Raw genomic sequence first — 14,040 nt, forward strand, 5'->3', positions numbered from 1 at the left:
CACCATATCCGGATTTCGACAATAAATGTCTCTTCAGTGATGTTAGGGATCGAAACGGTATTTGGAAGGCCATATGATTTACCTCTATTATATATATATGATGAACACAAGACATAATGACTTTAATGATATCATGGTTAGTGTGTATGCTGTTTTAAGGTTCATCAAACATGTCAAAAGGAATTGAAAAATATGGCCGTGTTTACAACACAAAATCTTCTATGAGTACAGACAAACTGGTGCATCTAGGAAAGTTTAAAGGCATGGCAGGACCTAGATATATAAAAGTTATATGTAGTCTATGTTTCAGAAAATTATAAAATTACCTGGATTTTGATGTTCATTTTTGTCCAGTCTGTTATGTCTTATGTCTTATGGTGTTATGCAGAAGATAGCTAAATAAACAAACACATGAGTTCCATTTGATACAGTCCACTCAGTTACACAGTTTAAATTACCTATTGTCCATTTAAATCAATACTACTCACAACATTTATTATATGAGGGGAGCTTCTCAAACCTCTTACCCAACTTAGTTTATTTTGGCACCTTCTGCCGGAATGAAAAAAAAATGAATAGCAAAATCCAGGAAAGTTGATAATTTTCTAAAACATAAAATGCATTTAAAATTTAATTATCTAGTTCCTGCCATGCCTTAAAACTTTTCCAGGTGCACAGGTTTGTCTGTACTCAGAGTAAATTTGTGGTGTAAATACGGCCATATTAGCCAAAAGGTTGTGATGAACCTTAAAAAAGTAAGAATATCAAGACTTCTAAATATGTTAATTTAGTTAAGTTAGGGTACAATAGAAGAACTATACGTTGTCATAAAATATTAATGATAGGGGCACAACCTGTCTTAGTTAATGAGATATTGTGCTGGAAGAAAAAAAAAATTTCTGGAACTTTTGCCATGTTTTACATGTACATGTTTTATAATTGCAAAATTTTTTAACTGGGTAGCCTTCACAAAAAAAAAATCTTATTCTAATGCAGCATTTTCTAAAGTCACAATAAATAATCTTTCATTTTTGTCCATATTTTGCAATCGCAATGATAAATGCATACAAATATTTTTCAGTTTTCAGTACACCGGTATTCATGGTATTTAACAAGTGATTGTCTTTAGTTACAGGAATATTGTATATATTTTTTTCGTTATAGATAAAGAAATGAAAGACATGAAAAAACATAAATTGAGGTCTTAAAATGGCATCTTATAATAGTACTGACGCAGATATAGGTTGGTGATATTTAGTGTTTGAAAAAAATCATCATAAACTTGGTAATACTCATCATCCTGAACATGCTTAAAATATTAACCCTCTTGCTGCCGGAGGGACACATGTGTCCACACCACTGGCTGTGCCAGACGGACACATATGTTCGAGTTTTAATGTATGCAAGCTTCTCATCATTGCTGTATCTCTTTCAAATTAAAGACCTATATTAATCTTCAATGGCTCCCAAATGTAACGGTCATGAGGGTGTGACGTCATATATCAAATGATGTCATTGCTGGGCATGTGACGTAACAGAGGTTCAGCTGTCGTATTTGTTGGCACATTAAATGCAACCTTAAAAAACTACTGGCAGCAAGAGGGTTAAGCAACCACCAATCACTCCTGGGAAAACAGATCTTAACTTTGAACAGTCATATTTCATTGCAGCATTAATCAAAGTAATGCTTCACAGTTAACTTTACTCTTTGCAAATTAACTCTTATATTATTAAACGTGACAATCATTTAGTATTATCTAGATTTTTAGGTAAAAATAACTTGTTTATGTAGTATATGGTAATTTTCTGCTTAGAAATCACCTCTTTAAGTAGTATTTTTCCAGCTGACCCCTGCTCCTGGCAATTTCACCACCTGAGAACACTAACCTTTTTACAGAGAACACGCTTTTCTTTTATTGCATAATCTCAAAGCTTAAACATTGACACATGTTTGAAGTTTTCAAGAAAAATACTGGTCCTGTTACGAAAAATCTGATGAAGGTAAAGCATTTGAAAAATGCCTACATTCATTCCAAAAACGGTATAAAATGCACAAATGCTGAAAAAGGCGAACAACATATATAACAAATGCACACTGAGTGTTTTATTTACACCTAAAGCTAGCTCTGATTTATCAATTTCCAACAATACTTTGTGTAAAAAAGTATGTAACGTTTTGATAATTTGCAATTTATGTCATACTTCTGGGAATAAAAAATGCTTCTTAAACTTATAAATGTAATAAATAATTCCCCTGACTGATGGATGTCGATCCTATTATTAACCACTCCTTGTGCTGGTTGTGGTAGATAGATTTAGGACTGTACTGTCCATAATTATTTGACTAAGGCATAAACAATTTGTGTGTTTAGGGTTTCCTGCAAAAGAGTTATAGTGTTGGTACATTTTGGTCTAGATTATTTTTGGTTACACGCAAGACAATTTTATGTCTTCAGCAAGTTTTGTTCAATGTTTATACATTTTGTTTTATTGGTAGTATGCTAATCTTTTCATCTTTCAATGAACAAAGCAACGATGATTGACATGGTTTTTGTCTTCTATGCATGCGTCCAAAGTTGAGGAATGCAAATATATATGAACATGTATTGGGATTACAATCTTGTGGCAGTAGCAGCTGTGTAAACTATTTGTATAAAGCTTGTTTATATTTCATGGAGTAAAAGATCTGGGTACTTCATACCTTGTATACAGATGCATAATATTACCAAGTTTTTGTCTGTCATATGTTTATTGTTCTTGACCTCATTTTCATTATTCAGCAACTGATTGAAAATCTGTGTAGTTTTTTGTAATGTGAATTTTCACTTATTATGAGTAATAAAATAACTATATTTGAGATATGGGGTCCTTGCAAGGTCTATGTATCCATTAGAAAGGGTTCACCTGACATCAAAATCATTTAATGGTTCAAAAGTCAATTTTATGTTATCGTGGTTACAGCTAAGTCCATTTATCAGATACTATAAGCAGAAGGTTAACTATATTTGATGTCTAGAATGATTGCAAGGACTACATTTTTGTCAGGCAGGGCCTATCTGACCGTTACCTCATTTTTGTGAATTATAGATAATGTTTATTTTATGTAATACTTGTTGTGATAATCATATCTTTATTTAGAGATAGTAAAATTTAGAATGCAAATAAGGAATGTGTCAAAGTGACAACAACCCGACCAAAGCAGAAAACAGCTGAAGGCCACCAATGGGTCTTCAACATAGCGAGAAAATCCCGCACTGGAGGCGGACTTCAGCTGCCCCTTAACAAAAATGTGTACTAGTTCAGTGAAAATTGACGTCACACTTAACTCCAAAACATATAAATGAACTAAAATTAAAAAAAACATACAAGATTAACAAAAAAATACAAGAGTAACACATTTGAATTACACTATTTGCAATTCAAAAGTGCATGTATAGACTTTATTCTCTTTAAGACTTTCAACATCAAAAAAATTCAGCATCAGTAAAGCGGCTAGACATTTTAGCATGTGCACTCTTGTGTTCATTCTGCAAAATATTTTAATAGAAATAGCATAAACTGTAACATGTAACCAGGCGTTTACATCTCAAACGATTTGTTCCAGTAAATACTTTGGATTCAAGCTGTCCAAAAACAATACGGCAATACTTAAAACTATATATCTATCTATGTTATGCACAATGAACTAAAATATACACACGGGCTCTTTGCCGATATAAAGTAACAACGAACAATTATAAATGTACAAATATAGTACAAACTAACAGCCTGTCCTCCAGATGGGACAACATGTCACAACAAGACAGTGTGGCTGGTACAGTCTGTCACTATAAAGACAATGCGGGCTGGTACAGACTGTCCTCCGAGTGGGACAGACTGTCACTGCCAGACAGTATGGATTATTGCAGTCTGTCCTCCGTATTGGACAGTCTGCTCTGCCAACTTCCTATGTAAGACCAACTTGTACCCAGTATAAGTTGTCCTCGACTATATCACTTACAGCTATGTAACGTGCTTACTCTTGTACACTGGTCTTCCTAATAAGAATATCGACAGAACCCTAATTGTATTCCTCACCCACTTATATACTCCAGGGCGAATACAATATTTTCTGGATAGGGGGGTTCTCTAAATGTTCCCCATACTGAACACAAGAATCCCTCACAAACACCTCCATACCGTTGGACCCAACCACTGACTTTCCCGCCAAACGTCTAAATCAATACAACGCTTCCTTCAGCGTGAAACATGTATTGATACAACAAGATCCTTCTTATTTGTAACCTAAACGAGCAATAAACATTACAAATACAACTGATATTTAGGTGTCACAGAATTTATTGTGAAAAAAGGTCAATAAGGTCAGTTTTTGACCCAAAAGTATTTATAATAACAATTAGTGCTATCTTTAACAAAGAAGAGTTTTGTAAATGATTTCAAGCTAAAAAGTGTTAAACCTGGAATTCTGATACAGTGTCATTATGCTACCCAGCAGATTAAGAAAATATACAATGTTGGGCTCCTGCCTTGTCAAAAAGATTAAAAGATGTGGTGTTTTTTGTGTCCTTTTAAAAAGTAAAATTATAAGATGCAGTCTCAATCTAATTAAAATTAAATCCTTGAATTGCTCCCGTTCTGATATGTCGTGCATCAAGGCCTTTAATTTTAATTAGATTGACACTGCACAAACTTATTGGAATGCATATGTTCAGTATACAGTACAACCATGCAAAATATTCTGTAACCAGAAACTGCCATTTCAATGGTATTTTAAGACTTGGTTTAAGCACATATTTATGTTAACAACTTTGAATAAATGGAGATGTAGGGTAAAGGTCAGTAAGGTCAGTTTTTGACCCAAAAGTATTTATAATAACAATTAGTGCTATCTTTATCAAAGAAGAGTTTTGTAAATGATTTAAAGCTAAAAAGTGTTAAACCTGGAATTCTGATACAGTATCATTATGCTACCCAGCAGATTAAGAAAATATACCATGTTGGGCTCCTGCCTTGTCAAAAAGATTAAAAGATGTGATGTTTTTTGTGTCCTTTTAAAAAGTAAAATTATGAGATGCATAAAACATATTTTCAATAATGATTTTTTATACGCCCGTTTACGGGACGGGACGTATTATCATGATTATGGTATACCGTTGTCCGTCCGTCGTCAACATGTAGGACATTAACTAAAAAAACGCTTTAACCAATTTGCATAAAACTTTGGTGAATTGTTTATATCTATTGACGTGAGCTCCCCTTCGTTTTTTTATAAATTTTAGATTTTACGTTTCCGAGTTATGGGGTTTTATTTATTAAAAAAAGGGGGATTTTCCAGTTTTCGGAGAATAACTCAAGAATGCTTTCACCAATTTGCTAAAAATTTTGGTAAATTCTTTATATTTATTTACATGAGCTCCCTTTCGATTTTTATAAAATTTAGATTTAACGTTTACGAGTTACAGGGTTTTATTCATAAAAAAGGGGGATTTTTCAGTTTTCCGACAATAACTCAAAAATGCTTTCAGCAGTTTTCATGAAATTCGGTGAATTGTTTATATCTATTGATGTAAGCTCCCTTTAGAATTTTATAAATTTTAGATTTTACGTTTCCGAGTTATGGGGTTATATTTATTAAAAAAGGGGGAATTTTCCAGTTTTCAGACAATAACTCAAAAATGCTTTCAGCAAATCTCATGAAACTTTAGAGAATTGTTTATATCTATTGATGTAAGCTCCCTTTTGATTTTCAAAAATTTCAAATATGACATTGAGATGTAATTAAACTTTATTCTTTGAAAATGTGACGGGCGTATCATGCGCTCATGGCGCAGCTGTCTATTTTTTCATGTTTAACTGTTTAAAATTCAGGCAACATGTTTCCACAGACATTGCAATTACTTTTCATGTTTTATATGTTTTTCAGAGTCGATTTACTCTGAGGAGGGAAGTAACAGTTTCAAGAGGCATTCATTTTCATTGGATAAGCCAGTATATCGATTCCTGATCTTCGATTGTAATTCCACCAGTAGTTTCCTTTTGGCTGGCAAAATTGTTAACACACAGGTAAATCCTACTGTGAACCTTGAGCTGGTCCAGCGAGACATTATTTTAAATATGGAAGACCATTTTCGATTGTTCTTAACAATGACCGATATGCTGAAATTTTTGGTACAAACCATAAAACTTTCATGTCATTTATTAAATCAATATTTGTATTTCTTCCACATGAAAGAAAAAAACAGTTAACATTTTTCATATCTAAAAGTTTTGCAAACACACCAATTCATGTAAGCAACAATGTAATCCTTTATGAGAGTCCTGTGCCTTTTTTCTGTGTATCGCTTCCTAAACCTATCACTCTCCACAACATACAGTTCATTAAACAACAGCTATCAGTGGAATTACTTCAACTGTGCTATGACAACGAAAATGAAGAAACTAAATTGAAAGTAGAAATTTTGAACCGGTTACCAAGAAATGTTTTCTATTTCAATGTAGTGAAAATCAAAACAAATATAGTGAAATTTGCCTTCCACCAATCTTATCAGTCTTCTTTAGTTTAACATATAGAGCAGTTATCAACTGCAGATACTATAGAGGATTTTTTAAAAGCTTACTTAAAGAGAGCAGCCAAAGAAGTGAAAGAATTCCATGGAAAAGACATTGCAGATTTTTCTGTCACAGATGACATCGGGAAAAGAGTTGACTACAATATGAAAGCCATCATTTGTTTACTTTTCGATGAAAAACAGCTAATGAGAGACACCAATATTGGTCATTCATATCCAACATTCATTGTTCATTTAACTCCTAAGCCGTATTCCTATATTCAGCTAAAAGTCAGAATAATAGACGGAGATAAGGGACACATGCATCCCTTCACTGTGTTTGTAAGATCTGATTGCTCAACAGTCAAACTTAGGCAGGAGATTTCAACACATTGTCACTGGAACCCAAAATCCTTTGAAGCTTTCTTTCCTAACAGTCCAAATGTCATTGATGGAGTTGAAAATATACAAAACCTACCCAATGGAATTAGCTCAAATTCTGTGCTCACTGTTCGTAGAACTAAGAAAATAGTCTTGACAATTAAATCTGGGTTACCTGATAAGGACAGTTTTACCTTGCAAGAATATACAATGTGTTCAGTTGAAGAGTTAAAGAACAAAGTGTTCAAAAGATGTGATATTTTGCCAAAACAGTTTGACTTATTGTACAAAAGCAAAGTTTTGGAAGAAACTATTATTTTAGAAGATATTGTTGACAAGAAAGCAAATTTAGAGATGCTTTTCAATGAAAATAGGATTATATTCCATCTATATCTGCACAAAACATTACCAAAAAGGACAGATATTGAATTAGATAAACATTTTATCCATGTCAAAGTTGACAATCCAGATGATAAAATAGGTGAAATTACTTCTTCTCTTGCTGAAAAACTCAAGATGGAAGAAGGTGAACTTCATTTGGTACTAAAAGGAACTTATGTAGAAAAACACATGTCTTACAAAAACTTAGATGTCATAGATGGGTCAGTCCTCTGCCTATGTCATTGTGAAAATCCTACCAAGGGTCCTGGCTCACAGACCATGGAAACTATTTTCCAGGCAACGACCACAGGATCAGTTGAAAAAGGTAAACATTTTAAGGAAAAAGAACTTCCATCCAAAGTTAAGAACTAATCCTGCTGAAGTATTCAAATATGAAGAACAACATTGATAGTTCACTCATGTGCTCAATGAATTAGAGAACTAATGTGTTTTTTAACCGCTTGTTGAAAATTATTCCATTTGGTATTCTTTTGTTAGTTATTCATGTGATTCTATAACTATGATAAATATCTATTTTATGATTTTCTAGTAACATAACCTTCGATGGCAGCATTACAGATGAAATTGAGAAAACTAGAACTGCAGCAAAGTAAAAAGGAACCAAAGTTTAAGATTATCTCTAGAGGTGGGCATAATAGGAAGATATTTAACAGAATGGTAGGTTGCCGTGTATTCGTTTGTTCTCGTAAATACCCGTTCTTGTGAATTGTTAAAAAAGAGTATTTTCGTGGATACTTGATTTAGTGGGCTTGAAAATTCTGAAAAAAAGGTCACAAGGAAATATTTAATTTGCTGAACATTATAAGTTGTTGTTAAAAAATATTAAGGACCAAAAGAGCTCCAGTTTAAAAGCTTATGAATTTAAAGAGATATGGGGTAAATGTGACAATCAAAAAAACAATTGACACCAACATGACCTGAAGATGTCAAAAATTCGCTTTTATTTTATATGATATTGTATAATCAGTGACTATGAGCCAAATGAATAGTTTTTGAATAAAAAGTGTCATGCAAATGATGAGATATAGTAGATATATACTTTATCTACATGTACATGTGCTTGAAATACTAAATTTGAAAAACATAATGAGAAATATTCATGTTACAATAATGATTACAATCTTGGAGGTTGTAACTGACCGATAGATTTCTTTTGGAAAAAAATATATTTTCAAATTACTTTGTATAGGAATATTATCAAGTAAAACATTTGGACTGATATTATGGCGGAAAAAGCCTACAGAAGGGTATTTTACTGAACATGATCTAAGCTTCAGGGTATTCAAGATTTAACAATTTTCTTATTTTGTTTATTATATTTTACAGGTTTCAGTGCCACCAAACACTACAAGATCACATGCAGTTGATGAATCAGATGGATACAAATCTGATACTGATTTGCTCCGACAGAAGCAGGCAGCAAATTCATCATCATCAGACAGTCAACTGGAAGCTCATTATATCATTACAAACAGTGAACATCACCAAATTAGGTCTACACCAGGACCAAATAATGGCTCACATGTAAAAACAAGCACACCATTATTTAACCAGGGACCCAATAACAGACCACCGTTAAATCTAGATATACAGAGTACGTCCCCTTTACCAGAACAAGAGAAATTTTATCTATGTGTAACTCCACCACTATCCTCTAATAACCTTTCTGCTTTATCTGACAAAAGAGGGAACAATTTACCTGGTCAAATAGGATATAGCTTAACTGTGTGGGGTGACGGCAACCTTCCAAATATTCCTAGTATACTTGGATCATCTCCATCATTTACTAAAATGAGAGATGCCTGGAATAGCCTAATGGTAAATTAACTATTAATTATGCTTTAATTTTCCTAAAGCATTTGCTGGCTGCACTACTAAATTTAAATAAGATTCTTTGATCTGTCAACAATTTTTTTGTTTAGCCTTTTATAAGTTATGAAAGGGAGACTTAAGAGTGTTATTGTTGACGACAGCTATGTTATATATATAGCCCCACCACCTCATCATGGTTCATTGATCTTGAAACTTTTACATAGTTTACAAGCTAATGTTTGTGTTTATGTTTGTTTAAAGGGAAGGACTTATGATAAGTCAATGGTATTTGGTATGCAGTTGTATTAGCATTGGCACATCTCATTTCCATGGAGATTGTTTAGCTATGTAATTTCAGTCATGTTTCATTGACTTTGAATATTTGCATAATTTAAATGTTAAAATATTGCTATTTAAATTTCAACATTTGCATTATCAAAATTACAAAAAGATGAGACATATCTCTGTGTTAACAGTTAATTCAATTATGTTGCCTATTTGGCAGATTTCAGATTTGTTGCTGTCTTAGTTAAAAGTTGTGCATAGGTGTAGTCTTTAAAGATTTTAAAAATGTAATTAAAAGGTAGTGGAGTGAATGAATTTACTGTGACAGCTACTATTCAGGCATTGCTGTCATAAACATTCCGACTGCTATTTACTTACTCAGACTAAAAAAATCAACCAATAAAAGGACTGGATGTGGTGTCTTAGCACAAACTTTGTACGCCAAGTACTGAATAAAGTTTTATGACTGGAAGCCTTAGTGCTTTAGTCACAATTCAAAATACATAATTTAAATACGAATGGCAAGATCACTTGATCACATGTCTTTCATTAGACTTTTTAAGTAACAATTGATTGGCTGTTGTGGGCATTAGCTGTACCTCCTTCTGCATAGTTAGATTTGAGAAAACCATATTTACTAAAGATATCTAATGGGAACTTTTTTCATATATTGATAACAAGTTTGAACAAAATCGGGAGAAAATGATTGGATTTAAAATTTAGTTACCAGTGTTGCCACATATGAAATTTTATTTTTTTATGTTTAATTTTTTGAAGATTTATTGAGCTCCAACAGACTTTAATAAATATACTTTCTTCCATAGAAGTTTCACTATATGATAGTGGAAGTTTCCTAATACTATAGAAAATATCAACTTAATATTAAGCAGGAGGGAAATAGATGTCACAAATTTTAAACAATTCATAGACATTTTACAAGTATCACTCCAAACATTGGCTTGCCAGCACCACCTCCTCCTTTTTCAAAATAAATCAATGACAAAGTAAACTTTATTTTTATGTAAAATTTGTTCAAATGATAAAAATGAAATAATTAGTGATTGACTGTCATTGTTTGTTATGTGTACATACATATGCTTTGAAAATGAAGGTTAAAAGATAAACCAGGTCTCATGGAAACACATTTTTGATTGTTATGATAAGGAAGCAGTATCAAAATATTATTGGAAATACAGATGAAAAGACAATATTTTGTCAGGGTATTATTTTTCAAGTCAGTGCTAATAGTATATTTTTTAAAAGGCTATTGTGTTCATAAATATGTTTACACATTGTCAATTGAAAGCATTATACATTGCATAGTGATATATTTACACTGAATTTATTCAGAATAAAGTTTGTTTAGAAGAGAATTGTTGATTGACCTTTTACACAGTCTTATGATGGAAATTTCTGTTTGAAAATTCATTACAATAAGTAAATATGTCTATTCTCTACAGTAGTATACTCATGGATTATGATTTAAATACAAAACAAAAGTCAGCTTCCATGGCTGAAAATAGAACATAGGAATGAAGTGCAAAATATCTGGTCTAGCAAAAATGTTCAATATGTCTATTAAGACAAAAATTGTCTGATTACTCCATGTAGTTGTTATTGTCCATGAATGATAGCTTTTGACCGATTATAAAAGAATGTTTGCTTATTATTTTTAAAACCTAAATAGATCGACAAAGCTTAAAACAGCATTGAGTTAAAGTTTGTTACACATCAATTTCTTTGTCAAACCTTCATAAAATTTTATGGAACTTTGGCAGAAGCTTTTTTATGATTAATAGCTGTCTGAAGCAAAATTTAGAAAATAATTTTTTTTTTCATTTACAGTATCATTCTGATAGATGGACTTAGTTTTTTTACAGTTAACATTTACAGACAGTCTGGTATTAATTTTTTTGACATTGTAAATTTGTAAATTTTCATGGAACGTTATGAAACTGAGACAAAAGCTAATCTTGAAAATACCAAAATAGAATCTAAAGAAAAAGTTTGAATTTTTTTTTAATTCTGTATTTTACTGATAATTGGACTCCTTTTTTAAGTCAACATTACACTTATACATTGACAGCAGCAATCGCAGGTGAGACACAGGGTTTCGTGGAACCCCTTACGAATTGTTTTAAGTTTTGGCTATTTTTTTAGAATTACAATAAAATAAACTTTGACTAGCAATTATAATGATCTATAATTAGATCTTCATTACTTAATTTTCAATTGAGACTTTAAAGGCTTTTTTTTTCACCTCAGATGATAACTTTTACCTAAAATGGTCTGAAAATTCAGTAATGAGCATTTGCCCTCACTTGGCATCTGTTGTTGTCCATGGAATGTAATTATGCATCTGTCATCCATCTTCAACTTTTTTTTCAAATCTTCTTCAAAGAAACCAATACAAGGCAAACTTCAAACGATTGGTTCTATGGGTGTTTAGATTATAGTTTGTGAATTAGATAACATTCCACCAAACAAAATGGGAAATATTGCCAAAAATATAACATAGGTAAAAAAGAGTGCCCATTATATCTTAAAAACAATAATAGACCAAAAAATGTTGACATTTTATGTTAATATTAATATGACATATTTTACCAGATGAGAGGTTCATGTTCCTTTTAACATTTAGTTTACTATTATCTTGAAAAGCATAGTTGGAAAGGAGAAATGTAAAAACCAATAATGATTAGCAAGATAAGATATACAAAGCTCAGACATGAACAAATAAAACCATTTATTGACTCCTTATAGCAGTTTCGGCTATTATGTTGAAAATAAAATAGATGTGCTTGGTCTAATTGTACCCTTATACCGTAGAGTCCCAGTGAAGGATTAAAGCTCCTTTGCGCCTCTACTTTCTGTTTATAAAATCAGTCAACATTTTATCAAGTGGATTGAAAATATTTTAATTTTAGTACAAAAAAAAAAAACATGCAAAGAACAAAATATTTAGATGAATTGCTTTTAAAATGGACATCCATTCTATACATTGAGGTTAGAGCAACTTGTTTATTTAGCGTCTTCAACTTTCTAGCTAGACCCCCAAAGAGATGAGGTTTTGTGCTTGTCCATAAGTTTCTCCTAATCTAAATATAATCAATACATATCGGGTCAATTAATATTGAACTTTACTATATACTTAATAATAGTTACATAACATGTATGTTTCATGATAATACGTTATTTTGATTGGCTAACAGCACTCTCGCGTCATTCTGAAATTAACCTTCATTTCAAAATGAAATGTAACATTCATGATGACACGAGCTTCCATAATAGAGTGCACAGGTAAATAAAAGAAAAACTTGATAGAAATCGTGTTTTCATGCTTCTGCGCTTCATACAAAATGTACTTCGGTCAACGCTTTTACACCCCAATAAATTTCCAAAAAGAAGCATTCAATTCTTAAGTGAATACAAGTAAACAGTACGTGTAATACAATCAATGGCAATCATGCTGTATCAGTCGTCCGTGATGATATCGATATCAGTCACGCTTGCAAAGTCTTTATCGAACACCTTACCTGTATGACGTCACGTCATCGATATCAGTCACGGTTATCTTATCTTTTTTTACGTTATGTCACGCGAAAAACATATACTTAATATATAACAAAGTGTATATAATATGGCTTTTTCAATATCACACACCGTATCAACCCTCAACCAATAGAATCCCGCGAGCAGAGCTCTTGTGATTATATTGGTGTTGCGTGTTGATATGGGTGTGATAATGAAAAAGCCATATGATATTCTCTATATAACTCTAAAGTGGATGTGGTGTATAGATGTTAAACTTCAGCTTAAAATATCACATGTATATATATATATACATGATATGCTAATGTAATAGGTAGTATATGAAGCCAGCTCTGTACTAGATTGGCATTTCGGTCAAATTTTTGACGTAGTAGTTTACAAAGTCACAGTATGCAGGAAGATATTAGGGCGTGGATGGGGGTTTACAGAATAGATAATAATGGGCAAAAATATAAAGAATAGAGAAAAATGCCCCCCCCCCCCCAAAAAAAAAAAAGAATAGCGAATAATGAGGTGCTAAAATATAAAGAATAGAGAATAAGGGTGAAAAAAGAGAGAAAAATGACCAAAAAAAAATCAAAGAATACAGAAATAAAGGACCCCCATCCAGACTCTCCAAAGTTCTAGCTCATTTCTTAATAAAACTTGTCGGGGTTTGATAGCATTCGTGATATGAGATGTGATGATAAACTATTAAAAAAAACTTAGTAATTGGTTTATGAATAGTTATTGTACATCTTGGATCCTTTTTGGTCATTTACAAGAATTATCCTCCATCTGATTTTAAATCTAATATTAATTAATATGCAGACAATTAACCCTGATGCATAGCCTTTTTTAAGCAGCTGCATGACAGGTTGTTAAATTGCAGTTTCCAATCCTTTGAAACGTAGATAATTCTGAAATTCACGATTAAAAATATCAGGGTTTACCTTATTCACTATAATTGCTTTTGAGTTTTTGACAACTTCTACCTGGTCTATTCAGTACTTACAAATTATAACATTTTAAGCATAGTTCTGAATTCGAACGGACTGATTAAGAGCTCTTTAACCTCTTG

The 14,040-nt window shown here is 32.1% G+C and overlaps 1 protein-coding gene across 1 annotated transcript in view; it reads left to right on the plus strand.

Annotated features, from left to right (window-relative positions):
- Nucleotides 1-13,524, plus strand: part of LOC127711251 (uncharacterized) — an 82,585-nt gene extending 69,061 nt beyond the window's left edge. The window contains exon 7 of the transcript XR_007986619.1: nt 13,494-13,524. The gene's annotated coding sequence lies outside the window, so the exon portion shown is untranslated. The remainder of the gene's footprint in view (nt 1-13,493) is intronic.
- The last annotated feature ends 516 nt before the right edge of the window (nt 13,525-14,040 follow it).

The sequence above is a fragment of the Mytilus californianus genome, unplaced genomic scaffold (genome assembly GCF_021869535.1).
Source record: "Mytilus californianus isolate M0D057914Y unplaced genomic scaffold, xbMytCali1.0.p SCAF_8, whole genome shotgun sequence".
In the NCBI taxonomy this organism is placed as follows: Eukaryota; Metazoa; Mollusca; class Bivalvia; order Mytilida; family Mytilidae; genus Mytilus; species Mytilus californianus.